This window comes from Hyaena hyaena, unplaced genomic scaffold, assembly GCF_003009895.1.
Source record: "Hyaena hyaena isolate Hyena2069 unplaced genomic scaffold, ASM300989v1 scaffold_838, whole genome shotgun sequence".
In the NCBI taxonomy this organism is placed as follows: Eukaryota; Metazoa; Chordata; class Mammalia; order Carnivora; family Hyaenidae; genus Hyaena; species Hyaena hyaena.
Window position 1 is genome coordinate 198,755 of NW_024081465.1, and position 19,536 is coordinate 218,290.

General features: G+C 40.3%; 1 pseudogene; it reads left to right on the forward strand.

The window, feature by feature from the left end:
* The first annotated feature begins 3,943 nt into the window (after nucleotides 1-3,943).
* LOC120222067 overlaps nucleotides 3,944-19,536 on the forward strand; it is a 120,536-nt pseudogene continuing 104,943 nt past the window's right edge.

Here is a 19,536-nt window from a genome sequence, read left to right on the forward strand (position 1 = left end):
TATATTATGAGAGTATTAGAAGAAAAAGAGAAAAGAGGGCAGAACATTTATTTCAACAAATAATAGCAAGCCCAAATGTCCATCGATGGATGAATGGATAAAGAAGAAGTGTTATATATATACAATGGAGTATTACTTGGCAATCAAAAAGAATGTAATCTTGCCATTTGCAACTACATGGATGGAACTAGAGGGTATTATGCTAAGTGAAGTTACTCAGAGAAAGACAAATATCATATGACTTCATTCATATGAAGACTTTAAGATACAAAACAGATGAACATAAGGGAAGGGAAGCAAAAATAATATAAAAACAGGGAGGGGGACAGAACATAAGAGACTCTTAAATATGGAGAACAAACAAAGTGTTACTGGAGGGGGTTCTGGGATGGGGGATTGGCTTAATGGTAAGGGGCATTAAGGAATCTACTCCTGAAATCATTGGTGCACTGTATGTTAACTAACTTGGATGTATTTTTTTAAAATAAATTAATTAAATAAAAATGAAAAATAAAAAGCAGAAACCTTCCATAATCCTGGAAGGAAACAGGCATCCATATCCAGAACTATCAAAAATGGATTAAACAAACAAACAAACAAAAGCTATATGCTGCCCCTAAGAGACTCATTAGACATAAAAACACCTGCAGATTGATAATGAGGAAATGAAGAAACTCATACCATGCAACTGGATGTCAATAGAATGTCAGAATGGCAATATTTCTATCAGGCAAACCAGGCTTTTTTGTTCTTTTTTTTTTTTTTAATTTTTATTTGTTTCTAGGAGAGAGAGAGATAGACAGCGTGAACAGGGGTGGATCAGAGAGAGAGGGAGACACAGACTCTGAAACAGGCTCCAGGCTCTGAGCTGGCAGTCAACACAGAGCCCGACGCGGGGCTCGAACCCACAAACTGCGAGATCATGACCTAAGCGAAAGTCGGACGCTTAACCGACTAAGACACCCAGGCGCCCCAAGGCTTTTTTGTTCTTATATGGTGTTTATCCTGCTTGGTGTCAGAGTAATGGTGCCCTCACGGGATACTTTTTAATGTGCTCGTGCTTTTCCACTATTTGTTGGATTTTGAAAAGATTATCGTTAATTATTACTTTTTTACATATGAATTAGAATTGACCAATGAATGCATGTGATCTTGGGCTTTACTGTGCTGAGAGATTTTTTATTTTGAATTCAGCTTTCATTCTTCTTACAGGTATAAGAAGATTCCTGAATTCTTGGTTTAAGATTCATATTTCAATCTTGGGAACTTGTGGATTTCTAGGAATTAAGTGGAATTCTTTTTAAAAAGTGTTTGTTAGGGGTACCTGGGTGACTCAGTTGGTTGAGCGTCTGGCTTCCGCTCAGGTCATCATCTCGTGGTTTGTGGATTCGAGCCCCGGGTGGGGCTCTGTGCTGATAGCTAGCTGGAGCCTGGAGCCTCCTTCAGATTCTGTGTCTCCCTCTCTCTCTGACCCTCCCCTGCTCACGCTGTCTCTCTCTTCCGCCCCTGTCCCATTCTTGCGCGTGCATGCTCACTCTCTCTCTCACAAAATACAGCAACATTTTAAATAAATAAATAGATTCATAAAATAAAGTGCATGGTAGTACAAAGGAAACAAATTATATTCAAATGTGTTTTTCAACATGTTTCTTAAAACTTAAAAAAAATAAAATATTTAAAAATTTAAAGAAAATAAATGTTTATTTCTGAGGGGGAGAGAGAGAAAGAGAGAGAGAGAGAGCGCTGAGGATAGGCAGAGACAGGGAGACACCGATCAGAAGCAGACTCCAGGCTCTGAGCTGTAAGCACAGAGCCCAATGCAGGGCTCAACCTCAATATCCCTGTGATCAAGACCTGAGCCAAGGTTGGACGCTTAACTGACTGAGCCACCCAGGTGACCCAGTGGATTTCTTTCCTGTGGTATTTGATTTCTTAGTATATAATTGTATATGTAGTTGAAGCATTACCAATTTTGTTGTTTTCTGGTTAAACTGGGCATTACTTTCAATGTTATGTTATTTTTTATTCTGGCCTCTGTTTTATTTACTTCTGATTTTTTCTTCTAAATAATTTCAGATTTTGCTTCGTTATTTTTTCCTCTACTAAATTTCAGTTATGGGTCTTCCTTTTCTAGTTTCTTTTGGTGTTATGTTCTTTATTTCAATGTTTTCCTTAACTGAAGCATTTATAGCATTAAAAAACAGGAAAATCAAAGGTAGTAAAAAAACTTAGCAGAAATAATACAAGCTATGACCAAAATAACACAGAATCAAAATAAGGATTCTTTAGGGTTTTCTATAGATCATGTCATCCGTGAACAGAGATACTTATTTTGCGAGTTTGTAGCCTTCTTTACCGTAGTGTATTCCATTGATTTGGTAACCTGGTAATGCTGGTACCACACAGAGAATTTTCATTATTCACTTACCTTCACTCCTTGGGAATACTTGAGGAGAAGAGGGAGGGAGGCAAACCATGAAAGACTCTTGAATGCCGAGAACAAACCGAGGGCTGATGGGGGGGAGAGAAAGGGGGCGTGATGGGCATGGAGGTGGGCACTTGTGGGGATGAGCACTGGGTGTTATATGGAAAACAACTTGACAATAAACGATTAAAAAAATAAATGAAGTACTTTCTCATGAAATGTTTCCTTGAATTATCCAGTGAATTGATTGAACATAGGAATTTTCCTTCTTAGGAGTTGGATTGGATTTTTTATTGTTGTTTATATATTTGTAATTTTGGGTTGTTTTTTTCTTAAATTACTCTTTCATTCAACTTAGTAGTCAGCAGTAGTGATTTTTACAAAAAATTTTTCATGATGCAGTATAGGTGTTTTATGCCTTCTTTTTAATTCATTCTCATCTATTAGCATCAGTTTGTGGGCGTGTAATTAGTCATTGTTGCCTCTTACACTCATTTTTATTTCAAAAGCATCAGTTATAATGTGTCTCCTTTCACTGCACTGCTGCAAATAAAGTTGGTCTTTTTCTTTCATTCTCACTTGATTGAAAGGTCTATCAATTTTGTGGATCTTTTCTGAAAGCGAATGCTTCCTATGGTAGATATGGTCTTAGTTTTACTTGTCCTATTTTGTTGATTTCAGTTTTATGTTTAAGTTCCCTTCTGTGGTAATTTTGGGTTCATGTGGTACTTTTCCTGATTATTTGAGGTATAGGAAAATGATTTGCAGTATAGCATGACAAGACTACAGAACTATCTATTAGGCTGTATGGTCCACATGTTGTATGCAAGTTTTGTGTCCATGGACGAAGTAAGTCCTGATGATTCCTTCTCAAACATATGGCCCAACGTTTTCTGATTGATTTTAAGGTTGTATAATAGAGTCTACAGTATATTCATCTGAGAGTAGTAAGTGGGATGATTTTACTTTCCTGTTATTTGGTATCTTTCAGCTGTATCTTCACAATGCACCCAGAGTCTCCTGCCACAGCTGTGCTTAGAACCTTCTCTCCAAACAGTGTCAGTGGGGGAACATAGTAGTCTTGAGAATTTACACTTAATGATAGACTGGGACAACAGTGGAGAGAGTGAAGGACATGAAACATATCAGGACAGACATATCCAAACGGAGATATCTGCCAATAAGAAGATTCTAAGTGCCCCACATGGTGAAAAATATCAAGTATTTGGCAAAACTTCCCCGTTTAAGTTAGCTACTTCTGTCAGGCACTGTGTTTCAGTAACCAACACCTCAAATCAAATATCCAAATGTAAATATTTGTCGAAAGAAAATTTGGAAAATCAGGAAAGTGACCTCATTCATGTTGAAAATAAGAATTTGAGCCAATTTGAAAATAGGATTGGATTGACCTTTCAGTCAAATATTTCTGAACATCATAGATTGAAAACTGAAGAAGAAAGTGTTAAGTGGAATCAATTTGAGAGATGTGTCAGAACGTCAACTCTACAAAATTACGAGATGATTTGGAATGGACATCGAATTGCTGTTTATAGTGGATCTGAGGAGAAATTTAACCAGGGCTCAAACGTTAACAAATGCCTGCATACTCCTTTCCCAGAAAGTCATTTTGAATGTAATAAAGATGAGGAAGTCTTGTCTCAAAGATCTAAACGTATTATACAGATGAGTACACATCTGAAAGAGAATCCTTGTAAATATAATGAACGAGGGAAAGCTCTGAAGCTGACCTCCAGTGCTGGCGATCATCAGACAGTTTGTGTGGGAAAAAACGCGTACATATGTAGTCAATCTGGAAACACGGTTAGTCAGTCACCAAGACTAAATACACAGAAGACGATTGGTCCTGGAGAGAAAGGGTACACTTGTAAGGACTGTGGCACCGTCTTTCATTGGAGCTCAACACTATCTCAACCCCACCGAACGCGTGCTGGAGACAAACCATACACATGTGAAGAATGTGGTAAAACCTTTGAGGACTGCTCATCACTAAACAGACATGGGCAAATCCACATTAGAGGGAGACTTGACAAATGTCAACAATGTGGCAAGGCCTTTAACAGGCACTCCTACCTCACTAGACATCACAGCATCCACACTGGAGAGAAACCTTACAAATGTAAAGAATGTGGCAAGGCCTTTAGCAGGTATGCAAACCTTACTCGACATCTCAGAATCCATACTGGAGAAAAACCTTACAAATGTAAAGAATGTGGCAAAGCCTTTAGCCGGTATGCAAACCTTACTGGACACCTCAGAATTCATACTGGAGAGAAACCTTACAAATGTAAAGAATGTGGCAAGGCCTTTAGCCAGTACACAAACCTTATTCAACATCACAGAATTCATACTGGAGAGAAACCTTATCAATGTAAAGAATGTGGCAAGGCCTTTAACAAGCACTCAAACCTTACTCAACATTACAAAATTCATACTGGAGAGAAACCTTACAAATGTCAAGAATGTGGTAAGGCCTTTATCAGGCACTCAAGCCTTACTCGACATTACAGAATTCATACTGGAGAGAAACCTTACAAATGTCAAGAATGTGGCAAGGCCTTTACCCATCGCTCAAGCCTTACTCAGCATCACAGAATTCATACTGGAGAGAAACCATACAGATGTAAAGAATGTGGTAAGGCCTTTAACCAGTACTCACTCCTTGCCAAACATCACAGAATTCATACAAGAGAGAAACCTTGAAAATGTCAAAAGAATGTCAGTGCCTGTAAGTGACCCTCAGCCCTTACTGGACATCAGAGAATTCCTATAGGAGAGTAACCATACAAATGTCAACAATTTGTTGGCAGGCTCTCCCTGCAAGTCACATCTTACTCAACAACACGTCTAGTTAGTTATCTAGTTATCACATAGGAGCAAATCTGTGAAACGGAAAGACAGTGTCCTCCCCTTTACCTAGAATTCCATCTTTGCTCAATATCAAGAAATGCACCCTTGATGCAAGCCTAGAAATGTAATGACTGAGGAAAGACCTTCCTTTTAAATGTACATTTTATCAAACACTGGAGAGGGCATATAAGAAAGTAACTGGATAGATTTATGAAAGTTTAAATTGAACATCAAAGGTCACTAATGTTACAGAAATCAAGTAGAAAGCAGTACATCAGTCACTCTCTTCAACACTATATCAAAATACTTGTAGGGAATAGGAGAAAGTTAAACACTTAGAAAACATAGGTGCTATTCCGGTTCCAAAGATATAGTGGATGTGTTTTTGCATAGATGTAATTAATTTCACAATGTGTTTTTTTTTTTTTACATTGACCCTATTTTGGATTAGTGAGTAGCAAATATTAATGTATTTCTCCTCTCAAATCACTGCAGATTATTCATTTATTCCCAGCGGGTATATGAAACCATTGACTGATAGCTGTTGCATCAAAGATAAGACATGCCCTTCTTCATTAGGCAGGATTCATGTGTATCTAATTTTCCATGGAAGATAAAGGACAATATGATGTACAATATATGAAGAAAATCAAAATGGAGGTACTCTTTGTGGTTATAATATTGATGCAAGTTATCATGAAATAGGTGTTCAGAACACCATGCTTCTCCATTTATTAAGACTAAAAACTTTCTGAATATTAGAAATAAAATGTTTCACGATATGGTCTTAAAGGAAAAAGAGGTGGCAGTCCATTGAAATACTGGTAGATCTTCATAATAGCAAGAGGGTATATGAGTTGATACGGCTGCCATGAAGACATCTTCACAGATACTACAAAGGATAGCTACCTCTTCCCAGGAATGGCATATAATTGTACATGCACATTTCTCAATAATTACCTCAGCTTCAAATTTATGGGAAGACTACTCCCACATCATTATGTCAGCACATGAATGGTATTTTTAACGTTTGTATTCTGTATATTGAACAAGGACTTGTTGAGTTGGGTGGATTTGAAATGCATTAATTAGTCTGTGTAAACTTAATATATTTTAATTAATAAACATGATGGTTTTATGTGTTAACAGATATGTGTGATGAATGAAGTGTGATTCCCACCAGCGATGTTTAACTATCGTCTTTATTTTAAGCTTGTAGGTAACTGATGGAATCTGTCACTTAGTTACTAACGCAATGGCATAACATATCTAGTAATCTAGTTTCTCATCAGCCTTGGGGTTCACATAATGTGTCTTTACTTTTCCCCTGGTTTATCCATTGTACCACTTTGTCCTCTTTGTGAATATGGTGATATTATGATGGATATATTAGTGATTCTATATGGGTACTGTTTAACTTTTAGCTAAAGTACTCCATGAATCTGCTATTTGGAATTCATTTTTCATAGCCAGTATATATTTTTAAGTTTATTTCCTTATTCTGAGAGAGAGAGCGAGAGAGCGATCATAAGTATGGGAGGGGCGGTGGGGGGGGGAGAGAGAATCTCAAGCAGGCTCTACTGTCAGCACACAACTCAACACAGACTTTGGACCCATGAACTATGAGATCAAGAACAATCAGCTTAACCTACTGAGCCACCCAGATGCCCCTAGACAGGCGTTTTACAGGGTCTTGACTGATACCAGCCCCTCTCACTAGTACGTTCCCTACACAACACCCTACAGAGTCACAAGATAATGAGACTTCTGATAAAACCTTTTTAATCTGCCCTTGTAAGCTACCAGGTCTCCTTTCCCCAAATGCTTTCCCGTGTGTGTCCCTTGCAGAAGGCGCAGAACTTCAATAAACCTGTTGTAGTTTGAATGGCCCAATCTGAACATACCCAGGCGCTCTAAAGCATGCCACCATGGCAGCTAATCCAGGTATGTGCCTCCCCTCATAAGGGGTGTGGAGGTATTGTTTTGTTTCTGTATGAAGTGAACATGCACATGCTATGTATGTACACATGTGTGTAACAGACACCCCATAAGTAGGAGAAACAAATTCCAGTCGTAGTTATCTTGTAGCCCCAGGTAAGACATAGAAAATATACAAGGTAAAGAATTAGCATATGCCATCCTCATGTGGAGAAAGACCCCTGTCCCAGGTTGCACAACTGAGACTGTATGTAGAAAAATCACTTCTACTTGTGTTATTTCTGAGTTGTCTCTATATCTCCAGTTCTGTGTTTCTTCCTTTTTGGTTCCAGCTACAGAAGCATCACAAACATTGTTCTGTGCCTGTGTTGTGGTGAGAGTGTCCTCACTAACTGCTTAGTTGAGATGAGAGACATGTAAGGCCAATGGGTATTCAGATGTGTAGCGCTGGGATGTGGGATGGGAATCTAAGTAAAACATGACGATGCCATCATCCTTAGAAAGACCTATGAAAGGAAAATGTGAAAGACTCTTTCCAAAGAAAGGAGGTAACTCGAGGTGGCTCCCTTTAGTCACCCCGGGTCATAGGCAGCTCTTGGTGGTGTCATCGGATGAATAAATGTCATAGGGATCAGGAATTGGCAAATGTGGTGAGTTTTGAAGATTGGGGATGTCCTCATTTATCTTCATGATTTCACTGAATTCCTTTTTGTCTTCCTGAGGCCCAGAGGCTGTTCGTTGACAAAGATTACTGGTTGGCCCAGGACAAGACCAGAGGCGGTGGAGGGAGGAGGGATTTTAGATGATGCAGATATTTTGGGTATAGGTGTACAATGTCACATGGCAGGGTGGCAGAGTAGATTTTGGAGATGAAGGAGACTTCTGGACACTGCAATAGGCAGGGTCAGCAGGACGTGTGCTGTAGTTGTCCCCGAGCACTAATATCCCAGGATGGAACTCCAATGACAGTTCGATCCGGTGTAGATAGGTGACCTCTCAGGACAGCTGATTCACTGCTGTGAAGGACCTCCTGCCTTCAGTCAGCCCCGTGATGAAGATAGTCTTGTGCTCCGGTTCTGTCCATAGCCCAGATTTGTTGGAGCAGAAGTTCGACAGGCAAGAGGTAGTGAACTTTTCTGTTTCAAATAGTCCAGCACAAGTGTTCATTGACTCCTGATTAAATAAAGAAGATTTGGTATGTATGTATATATATGTACAAATATACCATGGAATGTTAATAGGCCATAAAAAGGTACGAAACCTTGACATTTCAGTGAGTGGATGGTGCTATAGAGCATTTTGCTAAGTGAAAAAGTCAGAGAAAGACAAATTGCATATCATTTCACTCATGTGGAATTCCAGAAATAAAACAAGTGAACATTGGGGGAAAAAAGGGGGGCGGGGGTTTGAGGCAAACCAAGAGAAAGACGCCAAACTATAGGGAGCAAACTGATGGTTACCAGAGTGGAGATGGGTAGGCAGATGGGTTAAACAAGTGAATGGGAATAATGAGGTCACTTGTGAGTTGAGACCCAGGGATACTATGGAATTGTTTCAATATTATATTACCCACATGAAACTAATGTTACACTGTATGTTAACTAACTGGAATTTAATGAAATCCTTCAGAAAAATGTTTTGTTTTTTACAGATTTTAGAAACTTTTCCTCTTATGGTAACTAACCTGCATCAATTGCACAGAATATAATTTGGTAGACAAATGGAAACACTTATCTTTTGTCCCTACCTGGTTCTTCCAGATTCCAGAAACTCTCAATGACTGTTCTTCTATGCTTGCCAATATACGTATATGTATACTTTGAATAAGGAGTTTTTCGCCTTATGACAAGATGCAGTTGGAAACACTGTTAGGGAACCAAGGCTTTGACTAGAGTTTCATAGCTGAGAAAGACCTGTATAATTCAGTATGAGGAGACAGCTCTAAATATATCTGATGGGCATCATGGATTCAATAAAGCCCCCTTGGAAATATGACCAGGATACCTTGCTTACAGAGTCCCTGAAAGCCTTACCAGGTGAATCAAGAACTGTATTTCCTAATAGGTTCAAGAACCTTGGAATATTTTGGAGAATTCAAGAATACAGGAATTCACCCAAATCTATAGTCTGAGGGCAAGTATTTGGCTTCATTTCTGCCCTTTAGAGCTTATTAAAAGTTCAATCTAGTGATCTTTATGAAAACACCAGCAAAGCTGGTTTTAAAAAAATCTATATGTCGGGGCGCCTGGGTGGCTTAGTCGGTTAAGCGTCCGACTTTCGCTTAGGCCATGATCTCGCGGTTCGTGGGTTCTAGCCCCGCGTCGGGCTCTGTGCTGCCTGCCAGCTCAAAGCCTGGAGCCTGTTTCAGTCTGTGACTCCCTCTCTCTCTGACCCTCCCCTGCGCACGCTGTCTTTCTCTCTCTCTCCTAGAAATAAATAAAAATCTTTAAAAAAAAAATCTATATGTCAAACCTCTATTGTGGCTGCACTTATGTAAATAATGAGTTCACATTTTTCTCAAAATACACTGAGTTTGCAATCCAATTAGTGTTAATTTGGCTCTGCTTTGTAAATGAGAGTAATTATAGACAACAATATTTCAGTAACACATCTTTGTAGATTTAGACTTTAATAATATTCATCATAAACCGTACCATATCCTATTTTTCTGTCCTCAAATGCCTGGCTAGAAGTCCCAAGGTAACATTTGTATTAAATTTTTATTGACTTTGAGAGAGCGCGTGCGCACAAGCAAGTGAGGGGCAGAGAGATGGTGAGAGGGAGAATCACAAGCAGTCTCCCTGCTGTCAGGGCACAGTCCAAAGCTGGCTCAATCTCAGCAACTGTACAATGATGACCTCAGCCAAAATCAAGAGTCCAATGCTTCATGGACTCAGCCACCCATGCATCGTCCCAAAGGAACATTTTGATTTTTCTCCTACCTCTCTGTGTTGGAAACATTGGAGAACTATAACTTCCTTCTTTCCTGAAGCCCTGAAAACTTTATACAAGTGACTTGATATAAAGAAATCGTCATTATAGTTCATGTCCAGACCATCTTAGTGTTGTGCCTCTATGGGCCACTGAAAAGCTTATCAGAGGCATTTGAACTATAAACCGGGAAGATCCATCAGGCTACCCCTACTTGCCCTCACTGTATCTGAAGATGATTGAAGCCTGACATCTAGACATCTGTGCCACTGGCTACCCTTTGAAATCAGAAACTGGCTTCACAGTTGATCTAATCAGGAAGCATAGTTGTCTTCTTTTGTTTTCATAGAAATGTCTCATTGAATCATATTACATGAACCACAGGGCTATCTTTGAAAAGATACCTGCATCATGGCCACCTAAAACGAATTTGACTAGGGAGGGGGTAAGATGGCGGAGAAGTAAGGAGCTCCGTACATTGCAGTCGCCCCCATATCTCGCACGGAAAAGATCTGAAGCCATAGGAAACCTTACAGAACCCAAGAGATTGGGAGAGAAAGGACGCAGAATCCACTGAGAAAGACTTCTTTTTTTTTTTTTTTTTTTTTACAAATAGTTTATTGTCAAATTAGTTTCTACATAACACTCAGTGCTCATCCCCAAAGTGCCCTCCTTCATGCCCATCCCCCCCTCCCCCCCACATCCATCAGTCCTCAGTTTTTGTCAGCATTCAAGAGTCTCTCATGGTTTGCCTCTCTCCCTTTCCCCCACCATTTCCGCCCTTCTTCTCCCCCTTGGTCCTCCGTCAAGTTCCTCCTAATCCTCCTATACGTGCAAACATATGGTATTTGTCCTTCTCTGCCTGACTTATTTCGCTCAGCATAACACCCTCAAGGTCCATCCATGTTGCTACACATGGCCAGATTTCATTGTTTCTCATTGCCATGTAGTATTCCATGGTATAGATAAACCACATCTTCTTGATCCATTCATCTGTTGATGGACACTTAGGCTCTTTCCATGTTTTAGCTATTGTGGAGAGTGCTGCTATGAACATTGGGGTACATGTGCTCCTATGCCTCAGCATTTCTGTATCCCTTGGGTAAATTCCTAGCAGTGCTATTGCTGGGTCATAAGGGAGTTCTATTGTTAGTTTCCTGAGGAACCTCCACACTGTTTTCCAGAGGGGCTGTACCAGTTTACATTCCCACCAACAGTGCAGGAGGGTGCCCGTTTCTCCACATCCTCGCCAGCATCTAGAGTTCTCTGATTTGCTCATTTTAGCCACTCTGACTGGCGTGAGGTGGTATCTCAGTGTGGTTTTGATTTGTATTTCCCTGATGAGGAGGGATGCTGAGCATCGTTTCATGTGTCTGTTGGCCATCTGGATGTCCTCTTTGGAGAAGTGTCTGTTCATGTCTTCTGCCCATTTCTTCACTGGGTTGTTTGTTTTTCGGGCGTGGAGTTTGGTGAGTTCCTTATAGATTCTGGATATTAACCCTTTATCTGATATGTCATTTGCAACTATCTTTTCCCATTCCGTTGGTTGCCTATTAATTTTCTGGGTTGTTTCCTTGGCTGTGCAGAAGCTTTTAATCTTGATGAGGTCCCAACAGTTTATTTTTGCTCTCGATTCCCTTGCTTTTGGGGATGTGTCAAGTAAGAAGTTGCTGCGGTGGAGGTCAAGGAGGTTGTTTCCTGCTTTCTCCTCTAGGGTGTTGATAGTTTCCTGTCTCACGTTCAGGTCCTTTATCCATTTTGAGTTGATTTTTGTGCATGGTGTGAGAAAATGATCTAGTTTCATTCTTCTGCATGTTGCTGTCCAGTTCTCCCAACACCATCTGTTAAAAAGGCTGTCTTTTTTCCATTGGATATTCTTTCCTGCTTTGTCAAAGATCAGTTGGCTGTATACTTTTGGGTCCACTTCTGAGTTCTCAATTCTGTTCCATTGGTCTATGGGTCTGTTTTTGTGCCAATACCATACTGTCTTGAGGATGACAGCTTTGTAGTAGAGGCTGAAGTCTGGGATGGTGATACCTCCCGTTTTGGTTTTATTTTTCAGTATTACTTTGGCTATTCGGGGTCTTTTGTGGTTCCATACAAATTTTTGGATAGTTTGTTCTAGTTTTGAGAAGTATGCTGGTGCAATTTTGATTGGAATTGCATTGAATGTGTAGAGTGCTTTAGGTAGTAATGACATCTTAACTATATTTATTCTTCCTATCCATGAGCATGGAATGTTTTTCCATTTCTTTGTGTCTTCTTCAATTTCCTTCATAAGTTTTCTATAGTTTTCATCATACAGATCTCTTGTATCCTTGGTTAGGTTTATTCCGAGGTATTTTATGGTTTTTTGTGCAATTGTGAATGGGATCAGTTTCTTGATTTCTCTTTCTGTTGCTTCATTATTGGTGTATAAAAATGCAACCGATTTCTGTACGTTGATTTTGTACCCTGCAACTTGGCTGAATTCTTGGATCAGTTCTAGTAGGCTTCTGGTGGAGTCTGTCGGGTTTTCTATGTAGAGTATCATGTCATCTGCGAAGAGTGAAAGTTTGACTTCCTCTTTGCCAATTCTGATGCCTTTGATTTCCTTTTGTTGTCTGATGGCTGATGCTAGGACTTCCAGCACTATGTTAAACAACAGTGGTGAGAGTGGACATCCCTGTCGTGTTCCTGATCTCAGGGGGAAAGCTCTCAGTTTTTCCCCGTTGAGGATGATGTTAGCTGAAGGCTTCTCATAGATGGCTTTGATGATGTTTAAGTAGGTTCCTTCTATCCCAACTTTCTCGAGAGTCTTTATTAAGAAGGGATGCTGTATTTTGTCAAATGCTTTTTCTGCATCTATTGACAGGATCATATGGTTTTTATCTTTTCTTTTATTGATATGATGGATCACATTGATTGATTTGCGAATGTTGAACCAGCCCTGTAACCCAGGAATGAATCCCACTTGATCTTGGTGGATGATTCTTTTGATATGCTGCTGGATTCGATTTGCAAGGATCTTGTTGAGAATTTTTGCATCCGTATTCATCAAGGATATTGGCCTATAGTTCTCTTTTTTTGTTGGATCTCTGTCTGGCTTGGGAATCAGAGTGATGCTGGCTTCATAAAATGAGTCCGGGAGTTTTCCTTCGACTTCTATTTTTTGGAATAGCTTGAGAAGAATTGGGATTAATTCTGTTTTAAATGTCTGGTAGAATTCCCCAGGGAAACCATCAGGTCCAGGGCTCTTATTTGTTGGGAGATTTTTGATCACTGATTCGATTTCTTCACTCGTTATGGGTCTGTTTAGGTTTTCTATTTCTTGAGAAAGACTTCTAACGTGAATGAGAACTGAGGAAGATAAAATCGGGCCGGGATCTGAGACTCCAGGGATGGGGGCGATCCCCCCCTGCGGGGAGTGAGAGGGGGAAAAGCGAGAGTCTGAAACCGTTCAAGACACGATCCCTGTCGCTGGGAAACAGGAAAACCTCCGCTCGGGGCACAGAAGAACCATGCGCGCCAAATCCCTGTTCTCCAGGTCCCCGCGCACCAACTCGTCCCTGAGGGGCTGTGCAGAGACCACTTCATTGTGCTCTTGGCTGTCAGGACTCAGAGGAGCTGCACGCCTCTGCGCCATTGTGCTCCTGGCTGGCCTGACCCCTGGAGGAGCTGTGCACGTTCGGGGCCTCCGCGCTCCTGGCCTGGTTGGATCCCTAGAGGAAAGGCAAAGAGCTTAAAAACTGGGAGATTTGCCCACGAGTTCATGTTTCGGGTGACGAGACACAGAGGGACCTGGTTTCCCTCTCTCCAGCAGGCCCGGCGCGCCCCACAGGCAGACCCTCGCCCATGCTCGCCAACCCAACCCAGAGGAGAAGGGAACAGCGATTCTGGCTCCATCCCCAGGGCCAGGCAAGAGACTTGGAATTGCCCTGAGGGGATCACCTGCAAGGTTGTGTCTACCGCAATTTCAGGGAGGTGCACAGACTGGGATTTGGAAACTAGGCCTGGCCTGGGTTAAAGAGTGCAACCCACTTTGACTGTGCCCCCAGCACGGAGAGTTTACACACCCAAAAAAGCGAGGTGCAGCGCTTGGTTCAAGAAGGGACTGGAGCGCTGCCACACTCCTCCCCACAACCTCCAAGGCTGAACTCCCACCTGACGCACTGGATCACACCACGCCTATCCCTGCTTGAAAGCTGCCCTCCGCCTTTTTCTTTTCTTTTTTTCCCCCCGGAAGACTGACCTGATTAACTCTGGTCACCGGCTTGCTTAAACAGTCACATTCAATCCATTCTGTAGATGTAAATTCTACACCTACCGACCTTTTCATCTCTTTCTCTCAGAAGTAATTAGACTATATAGTTTCTCTGGATAGTACCTGCGTCCTTCTCTCACCTATTCAACCATATTACACCCTTTAGCTCTTTGAAAAAAGCTTCTTATCCCTTCTGTCTGTTCCTTCTATTTCCAATTTTGCCTCATCCCCGCCCTGTCTTCTCTCTCTTTCTCTCTGCTCTTCGACCAGCACTGCATACACCTGGCTATTTAATTGTAGCTGGGAAATCCGGTTATATGATTTAAACCTTTCTTTGTCCATCGGTTTTCTTCTTTTTTCCTTTTCTTTCTTCTTTTTGACCTTTTTATGTATTTTTTAATTTTCTATTATTCGTCTTCCCTCCTCCATCTTTTCTCTTAACTTTTTCGTTTTCCCTCTCGGTTTGCATGTTAGTTGGATTTGTCTGTGCGTTTGTGGTCCCCTGCTCCCTGTGCGTTTGTCAGTCTGTTTTCTTCTCCAGGGCTACCTCAAGAAACAAGCCAAAGTACACATGGTGGAGAGTCCCAAATCTCACTATGAGTAGGAAAATAAAATAACCAAGGTCTCAACAAGAGAGACCAAAAGATACCATTCAAAAAATACTCTCCAAAAGGATAGGCTCTGGACAGTCAAAGAGTTTTCTTGGGTAAGCAGCGCTCACAGGTGCAGAGAGCATAACAAGTCTTTAAAACTAACAAGAGAATGAAAGCTAAGCAAACTGACGAAGCGAAAGAGCTCTCCTCCAAAGAAATTCCAAAAAGAATTGACAGCTAATGAACTGCTCAAAACAGATATAAGCAGCATAACTGAACAAGATTATAAAACAATAATCATAAAATTAATAGCTGGACTTGAAAAAAGCATAGGGGACATCAAAGAAACTATGGCTACAAGCAACACGGAGAATAAAAATAGGCATGATGAATTAAAAAATGTGATAAATGAGATACATAATAAGTTAGCGGCCTCCACTGCATGAATTGAAGAGGCAGAAAGGAGAACAAGTGATTTAGAAGACACCATTATAGTAAAAAAGGAAACTGAGAAAAAAAGAGACAAACTGATCCAGGAACATGAAAGAAGAGTTCGAGAGCTCAGCAATACGGTCATACGCAACAATATCCATATCATAGGAATCCCAGAAGAGGAAGAGAGAGGGAAAGGTGCTGAAGGAGTCCTGGAACAAATTATAGCTGAGAACGTCCCCTACCTGGGGAAGGAAGTAAATGTTGAAATACAAGAGGCTCAGAGGACAGCCCTCAGACATAATTTGAATCGATCTTCGGCACGGCATATCATAGTAAAAATGGCAAAATACAAGGACAAAGAGAGAACTTTGAAAGCAGCTACAGAGAAAAGGGCCCTAACATACAAAGGGAAACCTATCAGAGATGTGACATACCTATCTAGCAGGCCAGAAAGGAATGGCAGGAGATCTTCAATGTGATGAACAGAAAGAATATGCAGCCAAGAATCCTCTATCCAGCAAGCCAGTCATTTAAAATAGAAGGAGAGATAAAAGTCTTTCCAAATAAACAAAAATTGAAAGAATTTGTCACCACTAGGCCAGCACTACAAGAAATCCTGAGGGAGACTCTCTGAGGGAAGTATTGCAAGGAACGAAGACACCAGAGACACCACCACAGCCATGAACCCCACAAAGGACACAATGACTCTAAACCCACAGATTTAATAATACTGACTGTAAATGGGCTGAATGCTCCAATCAAAAGACATAGGGTAGCAGAATGGATAAAATAAAAATCCATCTATTTGCTGTCTACAAGAAACGCATTTTAGACTGCAAGATACCTTCAGATTAAAAGTAAGGGGATGGAGAAGTATCTATCATACTATGGGAAGTCAAAAGAAAGCTGGAATAGCTATACTTATATCGGACAAACAGGGCTTTAAATTAAAGACAATAACAAGGGATGAAGAGGGCATTATATAATAATTACAGGGTCCACCCATCAAGAAGAACTAACAATCATAAATGTCTACTCACCGAACACGGGAGCACCTAAATATTTAAACAATCAATCACAAACAGAAAGAAGCTTATAGATAAGAATGTGCTGATAGCTAGGGACTTTAATACTCCACGTACAGCAATAGATAGATCAAAGTGACAGAAAACCACTAAAGAATCAATGGATTTGAATGACACAATGAACGAGATGGATCTGACAGATATATTTAGAACTCTGCATCCTGAGGCCAAGGAATTCACTTTCTTCTCAAGTGCGCATGGCACAATCTCCAAGATAGATCACATACTGGGACATAAAGCAGCCCTCAAAATATAAAAGAATTGAGATCATACCATGCACACTTTCAGATCATAATGCTTTGAAACTTAAAATCAATCACAGGAAGAAGTCTGGAAAACCTTCAAACACATGGAGGTTAAAGACCACCCTACTAAAGAATGAATGAGCCAATCGGGTAATTAAAGAAGAAATTAAAAAATATATGGAAACAAATGAAAATGAAAATACAACAATCCAAACTCTATGGGATGCAGCAAAGGCAGTCCTAAGAGGAAAGTACATTGCACTCCAGGCCTATTTCAAGAAATTAGAGAAAGCGCAAGTGTAAAATCTAAGAACTCGCCTAAAGGAACCAGAGGCAGAGGAACAAGAGCACCCCAAACCCAACAGAAGAAGAGAAATAGTAAAAATCAGAGCAGAAATAAACAGCATAGAGACGAAAGAAACAATTGAACAGATCAATGAAACCAAGAGTTGGTTCTTTGAAAAAATAAACACAATTGACAAACCTCTAGCCAGGCTTCTCAAAAAGAAAAGAGAGAGCACCCAAATAGACATAATCATGAATGAAAATGGACTTATTACAACCAACCACTCAGAAATTCAAGAATTATCAGGGAATACTATGAAACATTATATGCCAACAAATTGGACAACTTAGAAGAAATGGACGAATTCCTAAACACACACTCACTACCAAAATTCACACGGGAAGAAATAGAAAATCTGAACAGACCCATAACTAGTGAAGAAATCGAATCAGTGATCAAAAATCTCCCAACAAATAAAAGCCCTGGACCTGATGGCTTCCCAGGGGAGTTCTACCAGACATTTAAAATGGAATTAATACCCATTTTTCTCAAGCTATTCCAAAAAATAGAAATTGAAGGAAAACTCCCGGACTCATTTTATGAAGCCAGCATCACTCTGATTCCCAAGCCAGACAGAGATCCAGCAAAAAAAGACAACTACAGGCCAATATCCTTGATGAATACGGATGCAAAAATCTTCAACAAGATACTTGCAAATCGAATCCAACAGCACATAAAAATAATTATCCAGCAATATCAAGTAGGATTCATTCCTGGATTACAGGGCTGGTTCCACATTCTCAATTCAATCAATGTGATACATCACATCAACAAAAGAAAAGTTAAAAACCATATGATCCTGTCAATAGATGCAGAAAAAAATTTGACAAATTACAACATCCCTTCTTAATAAAGACCCTCGAGAGAGTCGGGATAGAAGGAACTTACTTAAACATCATAAAAGCCATCTATGAGAAGCCCTCAGCTAACATCATCCTGAACGGGGAAAAACTGAGAGCTTTCCCCTGAGATCAGGAACACAACAGGGATGTCCACTCTCACCACTGTTGTTTAATATAGTGCTGGAGTCCTAGAATCAGCCATCAGACAACAAAAGGAAATCAAAGGCATCAAAATTAGGAAAGAAGAAGTAAACTCTCACTTTTCGCAGACGATATGATACTCTACATAGAAAACCCGACAGACCCCACCAGAAGCCTACTAGAACTGATCCAAGAATTCAGCAAAGTTGCAGCATACAAAATCAACGTAGAGAAATCACTTGCATTTTTATATACCAACAATGAAGCAACAGAAAGAGAAAGCAAGAAGCTGATCCCATTCACAATTGCACAAGAAACCATAAAGTACCTAGGAATAAACCTAACCAAGGATATAAGAGATCTGTCCGATGAAAACTATAGAAAACTTAGGAAGGAAATTGAAGACACAAAGAAATGGAAAAACATTCCATGCTCATGGATAGGAAGAATAAATATAGTTAAGATGTCATTAGTACCCAAAGCAATCTACACATTCAATACAATCCCAATCAAAATTGCACCAGCATACTTCTCAAAACTAGAACAAACTATCCTAAAGTTTGTATGGAACCACAAAAGACCCCAAATAGCCAATGTAATACTGAAAAATAAAACCAAAATGGGAGGTATCACCATCCCAGACTTTAGCCTCTACTACAAAGCTGTCATCATCAAGACAGTATGGTATTGGCACAAAAACAGACACATAGACCAACTGAACAGAATTGAGAACTCAGAGCTGGACCCAAAATGTGCAGCCAACTAATTCTTGACAGTGCCGGGAAAGAGTGTCCAATGGAAAAAAGATAGCCTCTTTAACAGATGGTGCTGGGAGAGCTGGACAGTAACATGCAGAAGAATGAAACTAGATCATTTTCTCACACCATACACCAAAATAAACTCAAAATGGATAAAGGACCTGAATGTGAGACAGAAAATCATCAAAACCCTAGAGGAGAAAGCAGGAAACAATCTCTTTTACCTCCACCGCAGCAATTTCTTACTTGACACATCCCCAAAAGGAAAAGAATCAAGAGCAAAAATAAACTATTGGGACCTCATCAAGATTAAAAGCCTCTGCACGGCAAAGGAAACAACCCACAAAACTAATAGGCAAACAACGGAATGGGAAAAGATAGGTCCAAACGACATATCAGATAAAGGGTTAATATCCAAAATCTATAAGGAACTCACCAAACTCCACACCCAAAAAACAAACAACCCAGCAAAGAAATGGGCAGAAGATTATGAACAGACACTTCTCCAAAGAGGACATCCAGATGGCCAACAGACACATGAAACGATGCTCAGCATCCCTCCTCATCAGGGAAATACAAATCAAAACCACACTGAGATACCACCTCATGCCAGTCAGAGTGGCTAAAATGAGCAAATCAGAGAACTCTAGATGCTGGCGAGGATGTGGAGAAACGGGCACCCTCCT